Genomic DNA, 21,936 nt, shown 5'->3' with positions numbered 1-21,936 from the left:
TTAAAAAAGCCCGTCACTCTAAAGCTCTTGGCCAGGGCTCCCTGAAACTTTGCAGCCGGGGCCCACGCTCTGACTCCAACAGAGCAGTGGCATCATCTGGAGAAGACTGATGCTCTACTGCCAGCTTTCACCTGTAGAACCAAAGCTGCACAAACCTAGCTTCCAGACCTAGCTTTTTCCACTGTTCACCTAATCAATTCCTTCACCATAAAGATAGTGACACAGAGGCCCAGAGAGAGGGAGGGACATAGCTAAAAAAACCACAGGTCCCTGTAAACCATTGAGCAGTCCCTGATTACATCTGTAGCCACAAGTAAGACATTCTACCTCTCTATACCTCTATCACGTTACACAAGGAGGAAAAAACTCTCCAGTTATATCCTCTGGCAGGCTGGCCCTCCTCACTAACCATTCCTGCTCTCCCATCCAAGGCAGCCCCAGGGTACTGGGCATCAGCTAAGGCCCCCACCACATGAGCCCCCCCAAAGCTCAGAGCAGCAGCATCACCTTTAATAAACATGTTGCACCCACTCCCCAGATGCCCCCTCCCTGCTAGAAAAACAGATTTCGATACTAAGGTGATTCTGCTCCTGCCCCTGGCTGCCAGCAGGCTTACCTGTGGCGCCTGCTGCCCTGTGACTAGAGCAACACCTGGGGGAGAAGTCAGAAGAGCGACAGGTGAGCCCACCACAGGTCCCAGAGGATGGTGCTTACCAAGTGCCCAGGAACACCCACCCTGCACGCTGCAGCCAGCTGGGCTACAGGGCCTAAGCCTTGGGGAGCTGGGTACTGGGTGGGGAAAAGGGAGCAGCCTGAGTCCTCTCCTCCTTTCCCTGATGCATCCTCAGCCAGGGCTGCGTTTCTCCAGCTCACCTGAGACGCTTCTGCAAGAAAGGGCTTGGTTGACTCCTCCTGTTCCTGTTTATCTCGAAGGCTCTGCAGTATTTTTCCCAAACTGAACAGCGAGAGGGAGACCTCAGAGAGGAGACTCTCTTCCTAGCTGCATCTCCTTCCTAATCCTCTGGGTGCCTTGGAACAGAAGCTCAGAAGGAAGAAAACGAGATTTTCAACTTTCAGGAACTAGCTCTGTCGCCCTCTGCACAGCTCAGGAGGCCATCACTCCCAGCTTTTTAGGACTCGATCCAAAAATCCTTCAGCCCTCCATGTTCCCCAAAATGACAGTGCTCATGTGTGGCTGGAACCTGCCCCGATCCGGCAGCTCATTTAAATAGAGCTCATCACAACAACAGTGTTGGTGGAGAAGTGAGTAGCTGCAGGGCCCTGGGGACCCCCTGTTTATACGTAGGAAGAATGATGCAATCTGGGTATCAAAATAGCAATCCAGAATGGAATAACAGGCTCATGCAGCAGCGGTGCCGGCACAGCCAGAGCTCAAGTTGACACACTCTGTCAGCCCCACACTACTGCAGCGCGCAGATGCCAGGCACACACTCTCACCGCAGCGTTCTAAAAATCAGCAGGAGCCCAAGATAGCCCTCCATGCCCCCGGCGCAGAAGGAGGGTGGGGGTGAGGGGGCTTCGACAGACATTAAGATCTGTCTCCTACACACTCACCTGCTCCTGCCACTTCACCTGAAGTCCTTATCCTGTGACGTCACAGTCAGTTGCCATAGTGATCAAATGTCCGTCACAGCAGAGGATTAGGACTTCAGATGGAGAAGACACACATTTGCAGCGCACAAAGGTCCTGAGAGGTGTCCCTGGCAGCCAACCCTCCCCCTCCCCTCCAGGGAGATACAGTCATGCACAAGCTGGGAGAGAAACAGCAGGGAAGAACAGGGTCAAGTTAGAGGAAAGATATGAGGATGGGTCAAGACTACGAGTCTGGGATAACTGCAAAAGCCCAGAGTACAGGAAAAATTTCAGAAGTACAGAGGGAAAGTGACAGGAATGAGCTTGGAAAGATTGGCAGGAGAGTATGCTCCTGAAGAGCCCTGCCTTCTGAGCCAAGAAGCCTTTATCCTAAAAGCAGAGGCCACCCAAAAAGGTTCTGAAGACAGACAGACTGGGCTTTATGACTGCTCTGATGGCCTAGGGCTTCCCTGGTGGCTCTGCCTGCAAGGCAGGAGACCCGGGTTCGATTCCTGGGTGGGGAAGATCCCCTGGAGAAGGTAATGGCTACCCACTCCAGTATTGCTGCCTGGAGAATCCCATGGACAGAGGAGTCTGGTGGGCTAGAGTCCATGGGATTGCAAAGAGTCAGCCATGACTGGTGAGTAACACTGATGGACTGGAGATGGGAGAGGGGAGTGGGGAGTGGGGAGTAGGGAAGAGGTTTAATGGGAGCCTAAATGAGGACAGAAATGGAAAGAAAGGGACACAAGAGTTGTTTCGAAGAGAACCAATGGAACAAGACCAAAGTGGGATGCTGAGCAGAGCGGCGGAGTGTGTGGCAGAAACCACGGACGGGCTGCCGTGAACAGAGAAAGGCAGCAGCAGGAGGAAGCAGGACCTGCATTTTACTTTCTCTGGCATCCATAGCCTCTTAAAAAGATCAGGCCTCATTCTGCCTCACTGGACCAATGATTTACAGATGTGGAGGGTTTATTAGAAACCCCCTATCGACCAAACCCAAATCTCCTGGGTGTGGGTACGAGACCAGGAATCTATATTTTTAGCAAGTTTCCAAAATAATTCTTAGGCATCCAGATCAGATAGATAGATATCTGTATCTATATATCTCCCAGGTGGCAGTAGTGGTAAAGGACCTGTCTGCCAATGCAGAAGACATAAGGGACGACGAGGGTTCGATCCCTGAGTCGGGAAGATCCCTTGGAGGAGGGCATGGCAACCAACTTCAGTATTCTTACCTGGAGAATCCCACGGACAGAGGAGCTTGGTAGCCTGTAGTCCAAAGGGCCACAAACAGTCTGACTGAAGTGACTTAGCACACACATCCAGACCAGCACTGGTTCAAGGGACCAGAAATCTTGAACCCATTGCCTGGACAACTACAGAAGCCTCCTAACAGGTCTTTCTATATCCAGTCTTGTCTCCTCTAATCATTCTTCTCAGTAAGCCTGAATGATTTTTCAAAAATACAGATTTGATTATATTCCACTGACCCCAAACCTTCAATGTCTCTGTACTGTCTACCGAATAGCCTAAATTGGTTAAGATCCTTTTGTTTGGAAAGGAAATTTGGCCCTAAATTTCCTTTCCAAACAGAGTTCCTACTTCTCTCCTTCAAGTAGTCTTATATATGTGCCAAACTCACTTCTGGTCCTCCTGCTCTCCCCTCCCTGCACCTCATCCTAACACTATCCCTTGCCTGTGATTGATTCCCTTCCATATCTTTTGGCCCTGTCTGGCTCCTATGCAGCTATTTCTATTTGATGCCACCCACAGGTTCAAATTCACCCAATTTCCCCAACCAGAGCCTAAAACAAGGGTCACAAAACTAATTCATGTTTTTGTAAATAAACCTTTATTAGAACACAGTCATGCCCATTTATTTTGATATTGTCTATGACTGCTTTTGTGCTGCAGTGGCAGAGTTGAGTAGTTGTAACAGAGCCTCTATGACGTGCAAAGCCCCAAATTACTTTCTATCTATACAGAAAACGTTTGCTTATCCCTGACCTAAAGCAACAGCTACCATGTTTCAGTCTCACCCTTTGGGGTTCAATTCCAATAATGGGGAACCTACTTATTCCAAAGCCAATTGCCGTCCCTGTGTGCTCTAGTCCTGCTGGGTCACATTTCAGCTAGATCTTCAGTTTGGGGGCTTCTGTGTTGGCTCAGATGGTAAAGAATCTGCCTGTAATGCAGGACACTGGGTTCAATCCCTGGGTCAGGAAGATCCCCTGGAGAAGGGAATGGCTACCCACTCCAGCATTCTTACCTGGAGAATTCCATGGACAGAGGAGCCTGGTGGGCTACAGACTTCTGGGGCCGCAGATAGTTGGAGATGACTAAGCTAGCACTTTCACTTTGGGAGGATGTAACTTAACAAGGAAAGGGCATTTCAGAAGGGGGGGGCACTATAAACAGAGGATAACAGATGACAGAGTGTGAGGCCCTGTGGGGAATGAATGTAAAGCGCATGCAGAGGAATGACAGATGAGGTTTTTTTTAATAAAATTAGTGCGGGGTCAGATAGGGAAGAGCCTGAAAGGCCATGGCTAAGCTTCTGTTCTGGACTACAAGCAATTAAGAGCCCTGTATGTACTAGAAATAGGTACTAGAAACTCAGGCCCAGGATAGGAGAGTGGTCAGAGTCGAAGCCAGAGGATTTGGGAGCATAACCCAGAGAGGCACTATGTGAACAAAGGTCAGGCAGGGGGATCCAGGGACTGTGAGTCAGAGCTAGGTAGCAGATCTGAGCCAAGAGTCAGAACCTGGGCTTAAGAGCCAGGTAACAGATACAGGTTGGAGATGGATGAGCACATGCTCCTAGGAACTGTCTGACTGTGAAATAAGGTTTTTGTGTCAAGAAAATACCCGTAGCAGAATGCAGAAAGTACAGGTAGGATGAAACTGAGCTCATCTCACAGAGTGGCACCTCTATCTCTTTTCACTCCCTATCTCAAGAGTCAATCCAGGAACCGATACACGAACACACTCTATGCAAGGCCACTGTCCAACTGGGCCTGGACTGAGGATGCTGGGGGAACCAAGGGAAGCACCCTACTCTAGGTCTGTGGTTCCTACTGTCCCTCAAGCCCAGAGAAGCCCTAGATTGACAAGCAAGAGAGCTACCTGAATTTTTTTTCTTTGCTCTGTAAGTGACCGATTATGTGACAGCAGAATTCTAGAACTTTCTGGAATTCTGATGTCCCATGTACTCAATGAGGGGTTAGAGATACACTCTTATAGGTCTTTCCTGCTCTCCAGCCATCACAGCAGTCAACAATGACTGGTCTCTCTTAAATGAGAGAGTTCCAGCAGACAAGAGGCCCCTCCAAGACCCTGTCCATGAATCACATCTACCTTGAACTCCCTCTGTAGCTATAGCCTTCCAAGTAGTCCTGGCAGCAGAAATACATCCCCCAAAACACAGCCTGCCTCCTTCCTGTCACCAGGGGAATTGCTCTCCCAGTAACGGTACTGTTCTGCGGTACCAGTGCTACTCCCAGAGCCCTAGAGAGCCAATTAATGTGAGGAAAACTGCTCGTGAACTAAAAAAACCACCCAGCTGATAGGGCTCCAGCACTCCAGGTTCTGCACCTGCTGCACACGCAGCTCAGCAGCCTGCCTTCCACCTGGGAAACTTGGGTCACTGCCCACACCAGACCCCACAATGGTTGCACACACTGTTCATCACCTGGAGTGAGCAAGCAGCAGTCATCTCACCTGCCAAGCTTCTGTTGCTGAGACCTCACCCCTCCCCCGACTCCCACCCCCCACTCTCACCCCAGGCCATTAGAGCCCCTCCAGCTCATTAAGATAAGTACCATTTCCCTCTCTGACTCTGAGGTTGTAGCATCTTGCATCAGGTCCCTCTCTTTGCATCTTCCCAAAGCCCCAAGGCCTACCCATGAAGGGACAGAGATTGCTCCCTCTTTCAGCATTTGCAGTTTTCAAGGGGTATGCTGTTACCTGTCACTAGCTTCAGGGAGCAGGAGGCTGTGGTGGTTATTGGTATTCCTAGAGCTCTTCAAGTCCAGCCCCAGAGAATACCCAGGATCACCCAGTCAACTAGTGTCTAGACTAAGCTACAGGGCCCATGACTTCCAGACCAGGGTCTCTGTCCATACCTAGACTGCATCAGCCACACTGATACTGGGAAAAGTAAGATACCAAACAAGGAGAGACTGGAATCTAGACCTCAGAATCAAGGTCTCACATCTAGAATTTGTCTTTTATTAGATTTGAAGAGAAAGATTAAGGTTTCTTTTACTTACACTGGGAAGGAAATATCCAGTTAATAGCCTTCCTCTCCTAAAATAACAAATATAATCATAAGTGTGTGTGTGTGCAGGCACACACACATGCTAGTCACTCAGCTGTATCTGAGTCTTTGTGACCTCATGGACTGTAGCCTGCCAGCCTACTCTATCCATGGGGATTCTCCAGGCAAGAATCCTGAAGTGGATTGCCATGCCCTCCTCCAGGGGATCTTCCTGACTTAGGGATTGAACCCAGGTCTCCTGCATTGCACGTGTATTCTTTACCATCTGAGCCACCAGGGAGTCCCAGAACCACAGGAGCCCTGAAAATTTTGAAGACAGACCCAGCATATAGTAAACAGTTTCAGGCATGCCGGCTTCCTTCAGAGCTTGCTACATTTATTTAAAGTAACACTTTGGGGACTCAATGGCCAACTTTCCAGGTAGAATTTGATCTGGGACCATTTTCAAACAGACTTAAAAGCAAACAGTCCCAAGTAGATAGTCTCATTGCCTGAGTAGACCCATTTCCAACATCCAGCCTTCCTGGAACCCGCCATGCCAGCCATCTCACAGCACAGCTGAGACAGTGTGTGCCCAGCATACTACTGCCTTTGCTTTGGTCCCCGTCACTAGCTTTCAAAGACCTGGTCCAGCTGGTTTCCTCAGGGCCTAAGACCTGATGTAGATCCACTTCCTAGTATGATGGAATTGCTGGGGAGAATTTCAACTAGGCTATGACTGGATTAATGGAAGATCTGTACCCAATATCTCAGGTTGCAGGATTGGGTCTTTCCTCAGATTCTCCCTTGAGTCTCTCCATTAGTGCAGTGATTCCAGTGAGTGAGGAATCTCCCCCTGAGCAAAGTGCCACAGTGCAGATCACAAGCTCCAAAGGTGGATGAACCTGAGTTTGACTTGACCTGACCTGACACTTAGTAGTTGTTAGACCTTACATAATCACAATTCCCAGGCTTTTCATCTGTAAAATGGGGATAATACCTATGTTAGAGGGTTGCTGTGAAGTTTAGAAAAGATAATACAGGCATAAATACTTCATATAGCCTCTGCCAACCAGAAGATGCTTGACAGATATGATCTGCACTTCACAACTTGAGGAAGAGAAAGGGGCAGTGTCATAACTGGAAAAAGTTTTCCTTTCAGACAAGAGCCATGGGACATTTTTGTGGACCCACTGCTTATCATCTGTTCACTTAAGCCCTCAACCGGTGTCAGGTTCTGTGTTGGATATGGCATTGCAGAGATGCAAGGCACAGTCCAGATGAATGAGAAGATGCCCACTTCATGCTCTCCCCCTGTGCTGAGCCCCACTACAAACATGCAGGCCTGAGGAGGCTCCACTGAGGGATTAGAGTTGAAAATCAGCTGGAAAGACCCTGAGCTCAGGCACAGTCCTGCTTCCATTCAACATGGCAACTGCTTGGCTGTGCCCAACAACCAGGAGGAATAGATTTATGGAAATGGACCCATCCCCATGCCATGTGGCCCCATGTGTCTGGAGGCATTGAAGCTAAGGGCCTATTTTAATTCTTCAGCCTCTGTCCATCTCCCTTGCTAACCCTCTACCTATTCCCATATGTGACATTTGAAAATCCCAGATTGGCAGAAGTAGGATAAGCCTTTTAGCAAATCTGTAATCCTACTCTGCTGGATAAAGTGGAGGTGCTAAAAGCTCTTTCCAAAGAATGAGACTCCCAAAGCCTGGCTTCTCAAATTAAGGATCAGAAATCTAAGTTCAGGTATCGGGTATCTCACTGGACTTGCCAGAACTAGGTGACATCTCTGCTTTTCATCAGTCAGCTCATTTGGGTGCCATTCTTTTAATCCTTCAGAAAACATTTACTGAGCAACTGATATCCACCAGTCCTTGTACACTGAGAACCTCCCAGAGTTATCGCCCCTTTGCGTAAACTAAAGAGTCTTTCCTTCACATACCTACAACACTATATTATCTGCCCTTCAATAGAATATGAGTTCCTTGAAGGCAAGGGCCTGGTCTTTTCACCTCAGCGCCCTAAATACCATAGGTCCTGGTACATCAAAGTCAGTAACTACCTGTGAAGGAGATAGACATATGAATCAACAAATAGCACACAGCAGAGAATCCTAAAACCTCCAAGTAGCAGAGGAAGCTTATTCCACTCTGATCCACAAATGCAAACATGGAAGGTAACAACAGCCTGGCCAGACCATAGGACATGCTAAATAATGTAAGATATAGCATATTCAAGAAACTGCCTGACTCCAAATCAAGCATATTCACATCTAACAGATTTTTCCACTTCAGTTTCACAAGTTTTAAATAATGGCATTGTTTTTCACATTTCTTGGTCTCTTTACTATATCCGAGGCATATAGTACAGAATGTTTTCTGTGTATGTTCTCACTTACTCTGCATAACATCCCTATAAATTAATTACAATTATTATCTCCATTTTACAGGCAGGAAAACTTACCAAACTATGCAACTATTAAGTGGTAGGCAGATTAGGACTTGGGTCTTCCCAGGTGACTCAATGGTAAAGAATCCGCCTGCCAATGTAGGAGACACAAGAGGTGTGGGTTCGAAGATCCTCGGGAGAAAGAAATGACAACCCACTCCAGTATTCTTGCCTGGAAAATTCCATGGACAGAGAAGCCTGTCAGGTTGCAACCCATGGGGTCACAAAAAGTGGGACACAACAGAGCAACTGAACACACACGCAGATTAGGACTCACACTCAGATGCCCAGATATACTGACACCAAAGCTTATATTTTCATTCTTCCTTGCACTTAGAATAACTTGGCAACAAACACCATGATTCTAATAATTGTCATTAGTATGAATTTAGTTTTCTGATTTTGTTATTGCTGTTCAATTGCTCAGTCATGTCCAACTCTTTGAAACCCCATGGACTGCACGCCAGGCTTCCCTGTCCTTCACCATCTCCTGAAGCTGCTCAACCTCATGTCCATTGAGTTGGTGATGCCATCTATCTATCTCATCCTCTGTCATCCCTTTCTCCTCCTGTCTTCAATCTTTCCCAGCACCAGGGTTTTTTCTAATGAGTCGGCACTTCTCATCAGGTGGCCAAAGTATTAGCCACCTAATACTTTTAGTTTCAGCATCAGTCCTTTCAATGAATATTTAGGGTTGATTTCCTTTAGGATTGACTGGTTTGATCTCCTTGCTGTCCGAGGGACTCAAGAGTCTTCTTCAACACCACAGTTCAAAAGCATCAATTCTTAGGCGCTCAGCCTTCTTTACAGTCCAGCTCTCACATCCATACATGACTACTAGAAAAACCATAGCTTTGACTATATGGAACTTTGTCAGCAAAGTAATGTCTCTGCTTTTTAATAAGTTGTCTAGGTTTGTCATAGCTTTTCTTCCAAGGAGCAAGCATCTTTTAATTTCACGGCTGCAGTCAACATCTGCAGTGATTTTGAAGCCCAAGAAAATGAAGTCCATCACTTGTTTCCATTGTTTCCCCATCTATTTGCCATGAATTGATGGGGCCAGATGTCATGATCTTAGTTTCTGAACATTTCTGATTTTAGAGTCAAAGTCTTGAGATATGCATAATTAGTTCATGGTAGAAATCTTAAGTGAGACCAAAGACCTAAACATGAGAGTTAAAACTATAGAACTCTTAGAAGAAAACATAGGTGGGAAGTTTTAAGGCAATAATTTCCTGGGTATGACACCAAAGGCACAGATGACAAAAGATAGGTTCATGGGACCTTAAAATTTTAAACTTTCACTGTGTTGGTAGCACACTATCAACAAAACAAAAAGGCAACCCATGGAAAGGAAGAAAGTATTTGCAAGTCATTTATGTGATAAGGGTCTAGTGTCCAGAATATATAAAGCTGTCATACAACTCAACAAAATACTGATTTAAAAAATGGGCAAAACTTGAAACTAACATTGTAAATCAGCTATGCTCCAATAAGATAATTAAATTTTTTTAAAAACACAAAACTGAAACTCTATATCATTAAACAATTCTCCACCCCCTCCTCCCTGCACCCTTGGCAATCCCCATTCTATCTCTGTAAATTTAGCTACTTTACGTACCTCATGTAAGCAGAATCATAGAATATTTGTCTTTTTGTGACTGGCTTATTTAATATAATGTTCTTAAAGGTCATTCATGTTGTAGCATTTGTCAGAATTTCCTTCCTTATTAAGGCTGAATAATATTTCATTTCATGTAGATACCACATGTGTTTATCCATTCATCTGTCCAGGGACACTTAGGTTCCTTCCACATTTGTTGCAAAGAATGCTGCTATGAACACGGGCACAAAAATATCTCTTCTAGTTCCTGCTTTTAATTCCAGAAGTGGAATTGCTGGTAATTCTATTTTAAAAATTTTTGAGGAACCACAATACTGTTTTCCATGGAATCTGCACCATTTTATATTCCCACCAACAGAGGACAGGATTGCAATTTCTCCACATCCTCACAAACACTTGTTATTTTCTGTTCTTTATTTATTTTTTGTTCATTTTAATAGCAGCCATGCTAACAAATGTAAGGTCGTATCTCATCATGGTTTTGACTTGTATTTCCCTAAATATTAGTGATAGTATCTTATTTGGAGAAATGTCTATTCAAGTTCTTTGCCCATTTTTACATTGGTGAGTTGCAAGAGCTCTTTACATATTCTGGATAATAATGCAACAGTGCTGGAACTTATAAGACATATTTAAGATTCTCCATTTTTATAAATTTAACTTACTGTATTTCTAAGAGTTCTTTAAGTAATTTAGAATGTTTATTTGCTAGACAATTATTTTTAAAAAAATTAATTTATGAAAGCAAATATTAGCTGTAAATATGTTCACATATTAATGAAAGGTCCTTCTAAAGTGACTGTTAAATTTTCTATATTAATAAATAGAATAAGATTTGTAAGTTAAAATTAAAAGCTTAGGGGAGAACTAAGTTTAAGTGGTTAAGTTTAAAAATCACATTAATTTAAAAAATCTAAATAAACCATATCTTTTCTGTACTCCAAACTCTCAACAGAGAACTAACAGAGGTTAGGTAGCTTGTCCAAGGTTTAAAAATCTCAAAATTCAGATCTCAAAATATCTGCAATGGTCTAATGCCTCAGATAACTTAGACCTGTGCTACAAATCACTTTAAAAATACTGCAGACAACGAAACAAACAAAAATGATGATGTTTTTAAATGCTGTCAACTGGTTTGGCTTTTTCATTGCACAAGTTCATTCAGCAGATACTCAATGCACCAATGCAACATGCCTTGTTCTAGAATAATGAAATGAAGGGACCTGGCTGCTGTCTCCAAGGACTTCACAGTTCTCAATGAGATTGTCTCCTAGGAAACCTGACGTTCAGAAGAAAGGCAAAAGCTCCTCCCTGCAGTAGGAGGGGGGTTCAGCATAGATGGTGAACGGTTCATTAGTCAGTGCAAGTCTGTTCAAAATCTTTTCCTGACTGACCTGAGGCGCCCAGCTATTCTTCTCCTGCTTCAGAAGTTTAGTAGGTCAGGACACATCCTCTCCTTCTGGGGAGGCAGCCAAACCCTGAATCAAACCCTCCAGGTTTCTCAGTCTGCCACCAATTTAAGGAAATCCCAACATGAAAAATCCTAGCCTACAAAACAGATCTATTAAGCAGCAAGAGGATTTGCTTTGTCTCACAGATCCCCCAAAGAGTTGCTTTCAGCAATGAGTATCCCGTGGGCTTTTAAATTCTGATTCTTTCTACGCCTGAAATTCAATTCCTATGAAATGGGAAAAGAACTGTTTCAGAGATGGAGGTGAACCTCTGGTGCCTTTGTACTTACCATCTGGGACAGTCCCATTGAACCCCAGCAACCTGCTCTAGCTCCTGGATCAAGCACTGGAAGCAATTCTTACAGAGCAAATGCTAACAGGGTAGAAGCCGGGCACCAACATTGTGCAGGTCCTCTTCCACAATGAGCAGATCAGTGTCGCCTCCATCTGTCTGCTTCTGTTTTTCTGGTCCATTAGTGACTGCCCCATACACTCATGCCTGTATCTGTACCCATACATGCACCCAGAACTGGGGCTTTTCCATTAATATTCTCAAGTGTGAAGTGGTGTATAGAGCAAACAAGCTCTACTCCCTGCAAGTGAAGCACAAAGCAGAGTGATTTACTTCTTTGGGGAAAAGGCTGAAAAGGGCACAGAAACCAAGGCCTCAGAAGTCCAGGCTGTGTCCGTCCCTAGAACTGGAGGCTCATGTCCCGCAATGGACACAGTCTGAACTCTCACTTGGGCCCAAAAGACAGTCCCGGATTTCTGCTGGGAAGACAAAGCATGGAGGGGTCTGCTAGGTTGTGTGTCCTACAGGGTTGGTTGGCCTTCAAAAATGTCCCAGATATTTCTGTGCTTCTCTTATCAATGGACAAGCTTGATCTAACATTTCATTTTGGAAAAGAGAAGGAAATTTACTAAATGCCAAGTTTATGCCAGGTGCTTTATATGCTTTATCTCCATCCTCCCAATTACCCTTGGAGATAGGGATTGTATTTTAAAAAATTAAATAAAACCATCAGAGACAGGCTGAGGAAACTAAGGTTCAGAAAATTTGGGTAATTGGACACAAAGACAGATGGTAAATAGCAGAGTTCAAATTCTAATCCAGGTCAGTCTGATTTCAGACTCCATTTTCTTAATCAAATGTTCCTCAAGCTGCGGTCCACACACATGTCCTCATGAGTTCTCTCCAACAACTTTTGTAAATTAGTGTTTCATTCTGATGAGCTTTTTAAAGTATAAATACTCTGGGTCATCTATATATCCACCATGATGGGATTTTAGAGGCAGTGTTAAAAAGTTAGGATCTAGTTAATACCAGTGTTACTTTGTCTCAGGATAATGAGAAGAAAAAGGAGCAGATAACATGTAAATGACAGATTCTTGACACAGGAAGCCCATATGAAATCACAGCACATGATGATGAATGTTCCACAGAAACTGGAATAGAGAAGGTAGTGGGGAAACTGGACCACCATCACCATGGCACAAGTTTGCTAAACTTAGCCACAACAGGGTGCACCTCACTTAAGCGGAGGTGACAATTTTGCTTAACAACACATCATGTGCAAATGAAATTAATATTGTTAGTTTGATTGTTTTGGATTTTTTATCATTTATCAACTGTTTTAGGTTTTGTAATTGTATAAAAGCAGAAAGAGTGCACCTAGTTTTATATTTGTACTTATTTATTAAAAAACAGAATTCATTTAATTCAAATTCAGAGCTCGGTAATTATCCAAATTTAAGAGAACTGTCACTTCAATTCACAGTCTTTGGGAGCCAAGCCCATTAAGGACAAAGGAGGAGGCAGGAAAGGCCAGGCTTCTTGGGAGCGCAGCAAGATGCCACTAAAGTAACAGATGGGCTTTTACCTTGAATTCATTCTGAGGCTCTAAGAGCAGTTACTTGCTAGAGCACAGCCACAGTAGCAGCCCTGATGGAGGTGAGGACAACCTCTCTTAAAAGATTTAAATGTGGATAAGTTTACTTCGCCAGACTTTGAGAATATCAAACCTTTTAGTCTTAGAACCACTTTACTTATTTTAAGTGTTGAGGACCCCAAAGAGATTTTACTTATGTTGTTATATCTACTGCCATTTACCATATTATAAGTTAAAAGCAAGATAATTTTAAAATATTAATTAATTAAAACACAATAAACCTACTACATGTCAACATGAATAACATACGTTTCAGGAAAAATAACTTTCAAATAATAAATTTAGTGAGAAGAGTGACATTGTTTTTGCCTTTTTGCAAACCTCCTAATGTCTGGCTTAGCAGAAGACTTACTAGAAGCTGGCTTCCCACACCAGCTTCTTCAATCTGTTACATGTTGTTTTGTTTATAGTATATGAAGAAAATCCAGCCTCAAACAGCTATACAGTTGGAAACGATAGGAGTATTTTAATAGCCTTATCAGATAATTGTGGATAATCTTCTTTGATAGTACACCAAAATTTAACAAGCGGTAGTGAGTCAGGAGATAGATGGGCCCCAGGCTGGGCAGATGGAGTTCATCCGCTGTGGACAGATACTCAAAAAGAGCAGGAGGGAGGAGAAGCTAAGCCCTGCCCAAATAAGACATAAAAGACCACCTATTCCTCATTCTTGAAGTCAAGGAGACCTTCCTGATTATACATACACAGGAAAGCTCTCTGGAGGTCAAAAGGGAGGGGATCAATTTATAGTAAGCAATGTCAAGCTACCTCATAGGCCTCTTCACTGGAATCCATCTAGGCTAAGACATGCACGTATACACATCAGAGGACGCTGAGATAAACTAAATATAGACTCAGAATAAGGCAGTGATGATTGGCCAAAGGAAATCCGGAAGAAATGCCTCATAAAAGTGATTTAAATTGCCATGAGGGCAAGCTCTCTCTCTGAGCCCACCCATGTGTCTATCCACACGTACCCTTTGGCCTCCTAATAAATACTTTACTCAGAGAAGGCAATGGCAACCTACTCCAGTACTCTTGCCTGGAAAATCCCACGGATGGAGGAGCCTCGTAGGCTGTAGTCCATGGGGTCGCTAAGAGTCAGACACAACTAAGCAACTTCACTTTTCATTTTTCACTTTCATGCATTGGAGAAGGAAATGGCAACCCACTCCAGTGTTCTTGCCGTCTATGGGGTCGCAGAGTCAGACACGACTGAAGTGACATAGCAGCAGCAGCAACAAACACTTGACTTGCTTCACTACTTTCCATCTCTACATGGAAATTCACTTCTACACAACTGACTGGCTAGAACCTTGTCACCGGCCACTGGTCCCTGGTGGTCTAGTGGTAGGATTCAGTGATCTCACTGCCATAGCCTGACTTCAATCTCTGGCCAGGAACGGAAATCCTGCTTCAAACTACTGCAGGCAGAGGCTATCCAAGAGCAGCAGTTTCTTCAAGGTTAGTGGAATCTGATACTCCATCAGTGAACTTTTCTTATCCTGTTACATTACCATCCACTGGTCTACGTTAACACTTTGAACCACTCTTTAACCCAGGCACAATTTTTATAACACCAAGCATTAACTTGGAAAATACTGATTCAATGATTTATGCAAGTATTCCAAATATTGACATATTTCATTACAGAAAAAAAGTCACTCTTTAATATCACCTCTAACTGCATCAGAAAATTCTGTAAATGTTATGAAGTTGTCAAATTCATGGAGGCAGCTATAACTTTACCCGAATTCTAATTTTTGCTTGCAAGCCCAAATTTTATCATTGGCAACAAATACAGTGTTTTCTTTCTTGAAGTGATAGGCTCACTTCATTTTTAAAGAAAATATCTGCCAAATTCCCAAGCCTGAATAATCACAGTTTGTCTGTCAGTTGTGCAAATAAAACTAGTATTCTACAAATAATAAAGCTAGTGCAGCATGCAAGTCAAACAGGGATACAACTACAGTTCCTCACTTTGATAAACAGCAGAGGTGCTTTATGCATACTGCTTATTTCTTCACACAGAATATTAAAGAAACTTGTATTCAAGGATTGAACTTTAATAAACACGGACATTCTTCAGTGAAACTGGCTCTTCTCTTTTTATCTTCTTTTCTTTTACAAGCAAATGCCTGGCTGTGAAGAATACACATACCAGCAGTTTTATACACCATCTTTGACTTTGGCTTTGGCACCATCAGTGCAAACGTCAACCCAGTAAAAAGGCCAAATAACATCTTAGTATTACTATGAAAATTGTTTCGACTTTGCGGAACACCTGAAAGGGTCTCAGGGACCCCCTCCATGGGCCTTTAGACTACACTTTGAGAACAGTTGCAATAGACTCTGAATAACCATTCTGGGTATCTGAGGAAGTGGCATGACTTTCCAAACCAGTATGCACAAATCAGGGTAAGAATACAGAGTATTTGATTTCTGTCTTAGAAGAGCAATTGAATTAACTCTACAAGGGTAATGGTTAAATTAAAGGCACAGCAATGAGTCTCTGGTTTCCCAGGTGCCACAATAGTAAAGAATCCACCTGCCAATGCAGGAGACACAGTAGACGTGGGTTCTATCCCTGGATCAGGAAGATCCCCTGAAGTACAAAATGGTATTCATACTTCCAGTATTCTTGCCTGGAAAATTCCATGGAGAGAGGAGCCTGGCAGGCTATAGTTTATGGGGCTGCAAAGAGTCAGACATGACTGAGCATGCACATGCAATGAGTCTCTGATTTGAAGATAAGTGAGGGAAGGCCAAATGATCCCTTTTCTATCCCCTTCTTCCTTTTCACCTTTATTTAGCTCTTCTCTCTCCTTCCTATAGCCCCTGACCTGGGAAAATTAAGGGGCTTGCTTGGCAGAATGAACTTAAGCCAGGGGTAACCAATTCAAATGCCTCCAGGGGTTAGTCATATAAAGAGTAAAGAGCCTCACCTAAAAGAATGTGGGTCCAGTGTTGCCAAGTCTTAGTTTTTTCAAAACGCCAGAAATCCAAATTTTTAAAAAATTTTTAAATGTTGGCAACCAACTAAATTAAAAAAAAAAAAAAACCAACCCATAAGGAAACAGCATGAGTCAAACAAAGTATACCAGCAATCAGCTTATGACCTCCACTTTAAGTCATGAAGCGAATTGAACTAAATTAAAGTGAAAGACTGGAAAGAGAGATGGGAAACCTCACGTATGTTACCTTGCTTACAAACTATCTCCCTTAAGATGCCACACCAGGGGTGAGAGAAGGGAGAGATTAACTGGGTTTCTGTAACCTGGCCAAGGAATAACAGAGCAAGTCACTCTGTACCATATTGAGAGTTAGAATTTCAAAGATTGTTTGCATGGGTAGTACAGAACAGATTATCATCAAAATAGTATACATTTTAGGGGGGAAAATGGGAGGGAGAAACACCAAGTAAAGAGAGTACCTACTCTGTGCTAGACTGTTTTGAATGTGACACATTATTTGTGTACTTGTTCACTGCTTGTTTTAGATACAATCCTAGGGCAGGACTTTGTCTTTTGTGTTCACCACGGTACCTTCCCCTCACTGCCTGGCACCTACACACAGTGTCTGAATACACAGCATGTGCTCAATAAATATTTCTAAAATGAATGAATGAATCACAGTATTTTTTCATTATACAGACAAGTAAACTAAGACTGAAAGAGAAAATGCTACTTGTTCAAAATCATTCAGCTAGTGAAAACAGGGGTAGGAAATGAACCAAAACTTTTGTGTTCTTTCCATGAATTTTATCATCCAAAATAAAACTCAAGAGCAATTGAATTCGTTGTGCTATTGGATGAACTGCCCTCAAAGATCCTGGCATTCTTCCCTTTACATTTTGCTATTCTAAGTTTAATGGCAGCAGGGTTTTCCATCCTAGCTTCCAACAAAACTGTTAGGAATGCATTTGCCACATAGAACAATGAGATTAAAAAAAAATCTATCCAACACAGAAAGGAAGGACTCTTAGTCCTCGAATTATATTTATTTTTACTTTGTAATGAAGAAAACCTTGTGTGGTCCTATGAATTTTCCCATAAATGCCATATTGTGGGTGTATCAAAAACTACTGATAAAAGCAAAAGCAAAATAAAACAAGCAAAAACTCTGAGCCTGGTGTAGTTTAAACTGGAAACCACACGTGCTGATGGTGCATAAATTGGTACAATCCATTTGGAAAAAATATACATACATATAGCGACATAAAATGAATCATAAAAATGTTCATACCCTATAATACAGTAATCTCACTCCTGGGAATTTATCCTAGACAAGTTATTCAACAGAAGAAAAAAGCAACATATACACCAGTGTTCATTGCATCATTTTCTCCAATAGCAAAGACCACAATGAGAACAATAAGAAAGGGGGAAAAAAAAAGGAAAACACATGAGAAAATTATAGCATGGGCTGAAGATAAACTACTAACTGTTAAAAATAATAATCGTGAATACTGGGTAGTGATAGAGAAAAAATGTAATAGTATTAAACCAAAACAGAATACAAAGATTTGTGTACCATGATCATCAGCTTTGCAGACAGCTATGTCTCCATGTGAATAACAACTGAAAGGTAATAATCAGACGTGAAAACAGTATTGTAAGGTATTATAATTTGAGATGTTTGTACTTATATTTTTTCAAATTTTTCTTTCATGTTTTATTGTCTTTTCTATGACATGTAAGTTTTAAAATTCTTTCTGAAGTAAATTCGGATCTGAGTTTTTCTCAAATTCTCACTTAGAAAAGACATCCTGACTCCCATCTTAAATTAACAATCCTCTACTTGAAAAAGGAGAAAGAAAAGAAAGCAAAGTCACTCAGTTGTGTCCGACTCTTCGCAACCCCATGAACTGTAGTCTGCCAGGCTCCTCCGCCCATGGAATTTTCCAGGCAAGGATATTGGAGTGGATTGCCATTTCCTTCTCCAGGGGATCTTCCCGACCCAGGAATCGAACCTGGGTCTCCTCCACTGCAGGCAGACTCTTTATCATCTGAGCCACCAGTGAAGCCCCTCTTGAAAAAGGAGAGCAACATAATATTTCCAAACGTACGACTCTAAAGATGGAGAGCAAGAAAGCAAGGCTGGATGCACCCAGGCTGTTGTTGCTGTCTGAAGGATCGCTGATGAAATCAGGAACCCAGAGAGGAAAGGAAGAGAAAGGGACCACCAGGGTCTTCTTCAGGGTGGCAGTGTGTTCACAAGGCCACCTAGAAAGAGGGCTGAGGGAGTGAAAAGGTCAGCACCGCAAACACCTGCCTCACCAGGCTGCTGCCAGCATTGTCTCCCTTCTGCTCATTTCGCAGGCATTTTCTGAGGCCCTGAATCTCTGAGGAGAGTCCACATGTCTGAGATGTCACAGGCCATGCTCTACTTCAGAAGAGATGTCACAGAGAAAGAGGCCTCTCAGGGGTCATGTCCACGATCATGCCCCCTGTTCCTGGTGACATGAGGTCACCCAGTACCTCATGTCTAGCTTCTACTTAACTTTGCATATACAGAATTTAGCTTTGTTAGCTCTCTCAGAGCCGGCTGACCCAGGGAAACTGACCCAAGCTGACAAACCCCACAGGAGCCTTATGTTAAAGTTACATGATTACCTTGGGAAGAAGAGGGAGCTGGCTAGAAAACCAAAAGCAGACAACTGTCCAGGGCACTCTCCCTACCCTGGAGATCAAATTACCAACAAGAAGAATGTCAGGTGAACACAGAACCCAGCCAGTGCTGGACCGCTCAGGAAGGCCTTCCATTCAGACGGATGGCCTGAGGGATAAGATGTAGCCCGTTTGTAACCAAGAAACCTGACACAACTATCCAGAAGCAGTGTCCCATCAACCACTCTACCTCCACGCCCTGGGCTATCTTGGTCCTTGCTCCAGTTCCTATTTACTAGACACTTGAAGGTAACCTTTCATTCCCCAAACTCTGCCCAGCTTACCTCCATTCACAGACCATCTTACCAAGGGTCATTTCCAGGTAGCTCAGCTCATTACCTGTGCACTTACAGGCCACTTTTGATGTCAAATAGAGGATGATGTCTCTTATGCCTTGCCCCCAACTCTCAAGGCTCTTTCTGCTGGTAGACAGTGTGTGAATAAGGATTGAAGGAGTGATGAAGACCATAATGCTGTGAGGTCAGAGGGAGTGATTACTGAGGTAAAAGCAGATCTGAAGAAAAAAACCTAAGGCTAGGTCTAGGCTCTGAATAGCAGCTGCTCTGTAGCCTCTGGCAAATCAGTCAACCTTCTGTGTCTCAACTCTCTCATTCATACATTGGGGCTAATAGAGTTGCCCACTCAGGCAGACATATTTTGTAAACTGCAAGGTGTATCTGGCTATTCTTACAGTGGACTGGAATGTTCTTGAAGAAGCAGAATGTAAGGTAGGATTTCAAGGTTGAAGAAACTTCCAGAGCATCTGGTTAGGAAAAAGATAAGTACTCCAGGCATGAGAAATGACACTAGCACAGGAAAAAAGGTAGAAGGGATGTACTAAGTTTGGCTGCAGCAGAAAGCTTGTGTAGGGAAAAAGCTCAGGTTAGTTTGGAAAAGCAAGTGGGCTGTATTCTGTAGCTAATAGGGAGTTCTGTTCCAAACTTTTCTATGAAGTGAAAGCATGAAAGTCATTTTGGAAAGATTAACCTGACAGAGGTGTGAAGGATGGAGGGATTGGAGGAGGATGAGAATGCAGACAGGGTGATCACAAGAGGGTGCTGAACTCCAGATAAGAGATATGATAAGGGTGTTAATGAAAGCTGTGCTTTTTAGCACAAAGGCTAAAAAAGGAGGATAGGTATAGAAAAAACAACATGATGACAATGTATTAGAGGAAAAGAATGTTTGGGGACAATTTTCAAGTCTCCCTGACATCACTATATAGGTTGCCAAGGCTGTACACCAAGATATAGAATAAGGAAGGCACCAGTGAGCTGGAAAAGAGTCAAGTCTTTGGACTTGTCTATCTAGTTTATCTTAGAATGGCTGAGACACTAACCAGAAATTAATAATAAGTGAATGATTATGGAGCTCAGCAACAGAGATGTGAATTGAAGCCACTCAAGATAAATTCACCCAAGACTGTGTACTATGAAAAGTTAAGAAGGGGACAGGCAGAAGGCTGAAGAACACCAATATTTAAATGGCGGATAAAATTAGAAGAACCTGAAGGGAAGACAGAGGAAGGCAAGAGATGAGCTAGAAAAAGAAGTCAAATGGGTAAAGTAAAACAGAAAAAACAAGTGGTATGAGGAAGGGGCCATTCAGTTTGGTCTCTGGTTAATTGATGACATTGGTAAGAGCAATTTCACTGAAATAATGGGGCTGAGAGCCAGACTGCAGTGGATTGAACAATGAATGGGAAGCTAGCATTAACAGGATTTGTTGACTATTCTTTTGGGGAGCCTGGCTGAAAAGGAAAGAGGAGAGGTAATAAACAGAAACAGGGAGAATTTAGGATACTTTAGCTAAACTATATTTTAGCTGAAGGGAACAAGGCACAGAAAATTCGCACACACAGCACATACTAGAGTTAACTGAGGAAGGTGATCCTGAACACTGGTTAAGACTTAAAACGGGAAATACGCCTCTTCCACTTTAGTCTACAAAGGGAGGTGAGGACAGGTGCATTCATTCACTTAAGGATCATTTGTTGAACACGTACTTCATGCCGGGAGCTAGGAGTGCCTGGGTAAAAGAAAACAATCCTCCAGCCTTTAAGGAATTTGGTATGGTAGGAAAGATAAACACGGATCAACAAGTAGAAGAGTTTTGCGGTAGATTTTAAGCACAGTGGGGAGAAGTAAGCAACTATAACTGAATGAGTCAGAGAAGTTCTACAAGAGGAGACTCTTGCAGAGTCCAGATCAAGGAGTGGTTCTCCGGGCCAGAAGACGAGGTCATGAGCATGCTAAGCAGGTTCCAGTGAAAATTAAAATGGACGGGTAGAATTACAGTCTGGAGAACAAAGGACCCTAAAGCATCCTGGTGTAGAGGTCCCTAAAAGGAGCTTGTTTAAACGGAAATGCCCAGGACAATGGCACAAGGGCAAAGGAGAAAGGAAGACCTTGAGCCCACTCAGGAGTGTGGGCCGAGCAAGTCCCAGAGGGTGGTAGAGACATCTACGAAGACTTGAAAGGGAGCAGAGAGAGAGACCGGGTGGGCACACTGAGGGTCAAATAGTCCCTCAATGCAGCAAGCAACCGCTACCGCCCGGGCCAAGACGACCTCCAGGAACACAGCGAGAAGCGCGGGGTCGCTCAGGTATGGGGCGGTTGGTGAGGAGCTGAGAAACACGGTGGCCCCGGCCGACTCCGGGGCCTTGGCGCTGGGAAAAAAGCCCGGCCCAACAAAGCCGCAACCGAATGCACTTTAAGGCGCCAAACCCCGCCTTCCGAGACAGATATCAGCCTCTGAGCGCGAGCGCCCGCGGGACATCACAGAAACGATACACGGCACACTGCAGCCTCCGGAACAGCTCTGTAATTAACAGGGAGGCCACCGGAAAAGGAAAACGCAAGACCCGGAGTCGCGCGAGACCCGCGACGCCAAAGAGGCCCCGCCCGCGACCCTGCCTCCCAGACAGGAA

General features: G+C 43.7%; 1 protein-coding gene across 7 annotated transcripts in view; it reads right to left on the bottom strand.

Annotated features, from left to right (window-relative positions):
- Window positions 1-21,936, bottom strand: part of TRIM66 (tripartite motif containing 66) — a 63,241-nt gene that overhangs the window by 40,813 nt on the left and 492 nt on the right. Inside the window, exons 1-3 of one of the 7 annotated variants that reach the window (XM_060399938.1) lie at window positions 11,680-21,858; window positions 8,330-8,405; window positions 874-7,928 (exon numbers count right to left, since the gene is read on the bottom strand). The exons of 1 other annotated variant lie outside the window; for it this stretch is intronic. The gene's annotated coding sequence lies outside the window, so the exon portion shown is untranslated. Of the gene's footprint in view, window positions 1-873; window positions 21,859-21,936 lie in introns of those variants that run through there. 5 more of the 7 variants (XM_042233085.2, XM_060399937.1, XM_042233086.2 and 2 more) reach the window with 5 other exon arrangements.

The sequence above is a fragment of the Ovis aries genome, chromosome 15, assembly GCF_016772045.2.
Source record: "Ovis aries strain OAR_USU_Benz2616 breed Rambouillet chromosome 15, ARS-UI_Ramb_v3.0, whole genome shotgun sequence".
NCBI classification, from domain to species: Eukaryota; Metazoa; Chordata; class Mammalia; order Artiodactyla; family Bovidae; genus Ovis; species Ovis aries.
The sequence above is the reverse complement of the archived record's forward strand: the minus strand, read 5'-3'. Positions and strand labels throughout refer to the sequence as shown.